A 7,087-nucleotide genomic window follows, 5' to 3' on the forward strand; every position below is an offset into this window, starting at 1 on the left:
GCAGTAATAGCCCTCAATTTGGTGGAAAGTTTCCTTTACTTAGGAAAAAGCAAGACTCTAAGAATAGGAATTCTAATGTTGTCAGTTCACCTTGATAAAATCTAGATGGGGTTGAATGACTATAAAATTTTCTGGACATTATATCGCTTACACTAATAGTATTGAACAATTAGTAAACTTTCTGCTTTCCATGGTAAGGCATCTACTAACTGATTTCAGTGACCTGGAATACTTACTATGGGGAGGGGAGGGAACAGCTCTGGGTAAAGAAAGATACTCTTATCTATTACAAGTTACAGGACCTCTAGCTTTTTTTTTTTTTTAATTTACTGAACTTCCGTGGAGTGCCAGTTCCACCTTCAAGATTTGAAGTCATATTCTGACTTCTAGTTCTTTTCTCAAATTATGAATTGTTTCTTTTAACTACAGATGATTTCTATGGGAAAAAATATGTATGAGGCCCATGTTCTTTGTGTGAGGGATCCACTTGAGAAACAATAGTCTTTATTGTTGTGTTAGAAGAATTTATTTCCACAAAAAAAAATTATTTCCTAGAGAAACAAGGAAAAATAGAAAAAGGTGACAGGATGCAATCTTTGGTTTGAAACATTATAAATTTCCATAAGAAATTCAAGTCTAAATGTTAAAAAGCTATTGTATAATAGGCAATCTGAAACTATTCTGGAATGGTCTTGTTTTGTATCATCTGTACAGATCCCCATCATGAGCCTGTGTAGTCAAAGGTTGTTTGTAATTTGGACAGGACCAGACATTCCAAATTCTGTTTTCCAATTTCCATTCATTAGTGTTGTCTCTTCTTAGAATAAGATGCTAAGCTAATTTGTATGAATTATACTGTGGACATGCAAGGGTTTCACTGAAACTATAAGAAGAGGTTGAAACAGTGAAATTTCAACAAAAGGTCTTTCAAGGTTACAAAACAGATACTACAATGTAAAGGGAAAAGCTTGCAGTTGCAAAAATAGACATTCTCTACCCAAAAATGGGAGAAAGCTTGAATACCTCAATTGTTATAAAGAGGATATAGACTGCATTCAAATTTTTGTCCCTAGTCACAGCTACTGAAGACTCCAAAAGAAATTTCTTGATGCCAAAGTCCTTGGCATTGTCAAATGGTTAATATCAAAAACTGCTATCATTTTATCAGTGAAAATAACATTAAAGAAGCATTACTATCTGCTTTGCTCCTGAACTTTAAGAACCATAGAAGCTTTCCACCTGACTTTGGCATGAGTTAAACTACCTTTTCTATTTGTATCCTCAGGACATAGTAAGTGCAGTGCTTATGAATTAATGAATAAAGTATTTATTTATTAAGTAATAAAGATATTAAGCAAATAATAATAAATAAAATAGTAAATAAAAGTAATTGCTTTATTTTTAAATAATACTTTATTCACTAACTCAGAAGATTCACAATGAGATATGAAGTAAAATTAATTGAGATAAATCTCTCTAAGGCAACCAGGCATCCAGGAATGGTTTACAGAAAGAAGGAAGTCTGAGTCATGAAAAAAAAAATCAGATAAGGAGGCAAGACCTTTCCCATCTCCTGCACAGAGGTGACAAACCACCCCAGAGATGAGAAAGTAAGAACTTTTGCCAAAGCCTTTAAGCTAAGGGTTGCTACTCCCATTGAAACATTTCTGTAGCACTCCAAATATAAAAGGCAGAGTATTGCCTAACCAAGCTAGTGGCTGATAATAGGAAAAGATTGCAGTTATCCTTTCAAGGACAGGCCTAGGAAGTCAATAAATCAATCTGACTAGTAGAGGTGCAGGCGCCCTGAGAAGAGCCCAGTGGCTGAGTTACCTAGCTGACCCACACTGGTAGCAGCTGCCCAGCATCTCAGAAGCATGTTTTGCCTCAAGCTACTATATTTCAAGAACTCATAAAGAAAAACTGCCCCTGGGGTGGCTAGGTGGCACAGTGGATAGAGCACCAGCCCTGGAGTCAGAAGTCCCTGAGTTCAAATCAGGCCTGAGACACTTAATAATTACCCAGCTATGTGACCTTGGGCAAGTCACTTAACCCCATTTGCCTTGCAAAAAAACCTAACAAAGAAAAAAAAAGAAAAATTGCCCCTATTAACCAGAATCTAGGGGGCAAAATGAAAATAATTTGCCAACTTCTGAAATAAATACCTAAAATGAAAACCTTGAAGAATGTCACAGTCAAAATATATAGATTTCAGGTCAAGGAGGAAACATTGCAAGCAAAAAAAAAGTTCAGATATGAATGAACCACAATTCAGAATATCTATAACAGTAATAATATAGAGAAGAGAAAAATCTTGGAATGTGATGCAAAATGACATTCCAAAATATAAAAGAAAAAGAAAACCAAGAGTAAGTCTGCCTGAGAGTAAGGCTGATTCTGAGAGAATCATATGGGGGTGGGGGGGTGGGGATACATATCTAATAATAGAATAGAGGATTTTCAAGAATTTCCAAGGAGAAATTTCTAAGGAGGAAACAGATGTGAGAAGAAACTTTGAATTAAACATTTAGGAGTTGAGACACCCTAGAATGGTAAATGTATTTTAGCAAGTGGAAGGGGTTAGTCAAAATAAAGCAGTTATTTACATTCTAATAGGGGGAAAAAGAGAAAAATATCACTTTAATGTGTTTAAGTGTCACAGAAGAAGCTAGATAAAACAAATCAAGGGATGATGTCTTTATGCTCTTTTTTGTTGATACTGAGAAGAAATAAGAAGGAAAGGGAAAATATACTAGGGAAGAAATAGAGAAAAGAATGCAACTTAGTCTACTAAGTTAAAACTTAAAAACTTGGAGTGAGCAAGAGAATATGCAAATGTGGGAGAAAGGGTAAGATTGGAGGGAGACTCCTACGAACCTCACTTTTATCTGAGCTGAAGGAGCAATGAATTGTTTCTTTTAACTACAGATGACTTTAACTACAGAGACAGGCAGATAGGCAGAGATGGGGGAGAGGGAAAGAAATTGATATAATGGGGAAAAGGTCTGAATTGAGTAAGGGAGGAGAAGGTTTACAAAGTAAGATAGTCATAGAGAGAATAGTTATGAATCAAAGGAATTTCACCTTCAGAACTCCAGGCTGTTCACATTTGATACTGCAAACAAATGAGATACTCTACAGTCATTCAATAGCTAACACCAGGACGTTTACTTAGTCATAGAACTGCAGTGGTCCCTGCCCTAGTTATTTCTCGGCAGGTGTCGGGGGGGGGGGGGGGGGGGGGGGGCTAGATGCTGAAAGGGAGCAGGCATCTCTGTGGGGAGCTGGCTGATCAGCACTCTGCCTTTCCTTACACCCAAACCAGCTTAGGGATTTGCAGAGCTCATACCAGGAGGGCAGTGATCAGACCTTTCCCCAGATTAAGGAGTCCTAAAAGCTGTCAGGTCCCTAGTAGTGTCTGCCTCAGATCCTGAAATAATATAGTATTCAGCTTCTAATTTTTCCCACTTTCTGCTGTAAATACAGTATTCTGTTGCTTTACTTTAATCTTTTTTTTTTTTTGATAGTCCTATCCCCACTGATTCTCTTCCTCTTTTTGTTGGTTGCCTCTTTCTCTTTAGGATTTTGTTTATTCGTTCCTTCTTCTATCCTGCTTTTATTTGGTTATGTAATTCTTCCCCTTTTTTCTTCTCAGTTAGTCAAGTAGGTTTCCCCCTTTCCTCTCCTCCCACTTTAGCTAGTCCTATTCATTAGTTTCCTTTTTTTGAATTTCTTTTTTTAGTATCCCTTTTGAAAAGGGATTTTTCTCACTCTCTTTACATCTTTTCTTTCTATTTCTTTCTATTTACTCTAGACCCTCATTCTCAACTTCATGACCCCTAATTTCTCTTTTTTCTGTATTTTTCATGCAATCAAAGCTTCCATGGTATCATTTCTAAGATTTCTCCTCTAAATTGTCTACTACAGCCTCATAGAATTTACCCCCATGTATTCCCTTTTTCCAGAATGAAATAATCTCTTCATCCCTAGTCTTCTTTCTAAAAATGTTTCAAGCTCTTCTTTATTTTTGAATAACCATCTTTTATGATATGAAAGATGTCACCTTAGACTTCATCCTAGTACCATTACTCTTTAAAGCACATTATTTGGGGCAGCAAGGTGGTATAGTGGATAGAGTGCCAGGTCTGGAGTCAGGAAGACCTGGGTTCAAATTTGACTTGAAACACTTATGAGCAGGTGACCCTGGACAAGTCATTTAGCACCTAAATGAAAAGAATGAAAAGAATGCATTCCTCATTTTTTCCTCATTTTCTTGTGAGGAGGGAATAGTTTTGCATTATTTGAATGTCCTGTCCTTTTTTATTTCAAATTTTTTCTCCTGATGACTTGTGGAACTTGTTTCTGAATTGATTTGTCCAATTTAAACACTATGTATCTTGGAATTTGCAACCATGGATTTTTTTTTTCTGCAATCTGCAAGTTCTTTTGATTGGAATTTCATTTTATTTATTCAGAAGTTCTGGCAAATCTCTTACACTATTTCTTTCATTATGATGTTAAAGTTGTTTATCCTGTCACGTTGTTTTGGGATATCTATGATCCTTAGATTGTCTCTATGTATCCTGTTTTTCAAAGTCATATGTCTTGCTTGCATAATTAGCATATGTTCGCTTAAAGTTATTGTTTTTTCCTTCTCTTTTTCTAAATTGTCCTTGATTCCTAGATATTTGCATTCCCAAGCTATTGTTCTCCTTTTTGTTTTTTTGGTAAGACTTGCTATTGCAGGATATTGTGATAGTTTTGCTCCATAGGGTATATTTAATTCTCAATTTTATTTTAAACCATTTAGACATGTTGTATTTCCATTGTCTCCCCAAATTCCATGCGATCTTCTATGACATTGGATTGTAACCCCTCCAACTTATTTTTAATATTTATTCTTAGATGCCTGAACTTGTTCACTACTTCTAGACTTTTGTTGTTACTGTTTTTCCTATCAATCTTTTTTGTTTAGGTTCAAGGTCTTTGAGTTTTCTTCTTTAGTGTTTTCAGTCTGCCCCAACATCCCCCCCTCCATTTTCCTTATTTCTCACTTTAGACTCCTCCCCTATGACTATGATTTCTTTTGGGCCTGGGTCTCAAGACAGCTTAGCCTCTTCCCCCACTGGGTAATTCATGTTTCACCAGACTAAATCTCTGCCCCAATTGATTTTTGAGTGATCAAATCTGCCCCTACTTCAATGCTGTGATATTCCCTCAGGTCTGATGAATACTTCACAGCTTCTTTCATGCACAGCATCCTGTACTGGTGAAACTGTCCCTCTTCTTTTTCTCAGTGCCAAACTAGAGAACTGAGGCAAACAGGGTAAGTGACTGGCTGTTGTTCTTGGTAATTGCCCTAGGGTGGTGGGGCAATTTATTGGGTGGATAAGTGATGGCATGGTAAAAAGCCATGAATCTATTAAATCAATCTGAGGCATCCCTTCAACTTTTAAGGAAAAGAATTGAGAACTTCCAAGTGCTACATTCACATTATTGCATCTGTCATTGTCCTTTCTTGAAGTTATTCTATGTTTATAATTTATGTTATTACTTTTTTTATGTACTATACTCTAGACTAAAGTCAAGTTAGTAAAGGCTTTAAATGTCAAACAAAGGAGTTTATATGTGCTTCTAGAGAAAATAAGCTATAACTAGAATTTATTGAGTAGAAAGCTAGTTTTGGGGCAGCCAGGAGGTCCAGTAGATACATTACCTGGGTCGGAGTCAGTAAGATTTTAATTCAAAATCTAGACTCAGTGACCCTGAGCCTGTCACTTACCCTGATTGCCTCAGTTTCCTCATCTATAAATTGGGAGAATAATCAATCAATCAATCACTCCCAGAGTGATCATGAGAATGAAATGAAATCATATTTGTAGAGAATTGAAAACACAGTGCCTAGGGGCGGCTAGGTGGCACAGTGGATAAAGCACTGACCCTGGAGTCAGGAGTACCTGGGTTCAAATCTGGTCTCAAACACTTAATAATGACCTAGCTGTGTGACCTTGGGCAAGCCACTTAACCCCGCTTGCCTTGCAAAAAAAAAAAAAACGTGTCTAGAATATAGTTTGTTATAAAAAAAAGTATTAGTAATTATTATTATTACACATTGATATGATCAGATCTAACCTGAAGGAAAATTAACTTGGCAGTATTGTGGAGAATCAAATGGATTAAAAGGAAGTTTGAATCAGAAAATGTTAATGCAATAGTTGATACAAGAGCTGATAAGTACCTGAAGTATCACTAACAAAGAAAATAAACTAAAGATGCTAATTCTAAAAAGCAATTTTGCTTTGTAGGAATTACTGAGATTATTTTACAAATTTTTTTATTTAAGGCAATGGGGTTAAGTGACTTGCCCAAGGTCATATAGCAACGCAATTATTAAGTGTCTGAAGCTGGTTTTGAATTCAAGTCCTCCTGAATCCAGGGCTAGTGCTCTATCCACTGTGCCACCTAGCTGCCCCATAACCACTGAGATTTAATAGGAATTCTACTGAATGAAATATAGCTCTAAAAAAAATACATCTAATGAATAAAAAAACTTAAAAGTTTGTAGGAATGACAGAATGAGGAAATGTGATTATTATATATTGGGCTGTGGATGAATTTTGATTTTGGAATATTTTAAAATCTGAGCAGAGGTTAAGAAAAACACATAAGTATAAGAAATAAATCACAAGGCTGGCACAGATGCAAGAAGTAATGACTAGGAACCAGGCATCTGCTTGTGGTCTCCCTGCCAAAAGCAAAACAGCTAATACTTTTTTGATTTTCTTTAATGTTAATTTCACCCTCTAATGAGTAGAAAAAGCAAGATAGGGAGATTTTATTCAGGACTTCTATTTTTGTTCTGATTTAGAACAGCATAGAAACTAAGGTAGCTTTGTGGCATGGGGGACTAGGAAGTGAACACTGCATCTTGGATTTAGGATAGGCAACAAGAGGAAATTTGGGAATATTCTAATGTGTACCTAACATATGAGAAAGAAAATTTCAAAGAATTTACAGAAAGGGGTAAGTATACCAAGAGAAACATAGAAAGGTTTATAAGAATGTTAAAATGAAAGGGAATAGGTAA

The 7,087-nt window shown here is 36.0% G+C and overlaps 1 protein-coding gene across 7 annotated transcripts in view; it reads right to left on the reverse strand.

The window, feature by feature from the left end:
* Positions 1 to 7,087, reverse strand: part of MAPK10 (mitogen-activated protein kinase 10) — a 184,695-nt gene that overhangs the window by 142,354 nt on the left and 35,254 nt on the right. The window lies entirely within an intron of this gene.

The sequence above is a fragment of the Macrotis lagotis genome, chromosome 3 (assembly GCF_037893015.1).
Source record: "Macrotis lagotis isolate mMagLag1 chromosome 3, bilby.v1.9.chrom.fasta, whole genome shotgun sequence".
Taxonomy (NCBI): Eukaryota; Metazoa; Chordata; class Mammalia; order Peramelemorphia; family Peramelidae; genus Macrotis; species Macrotis lagotis.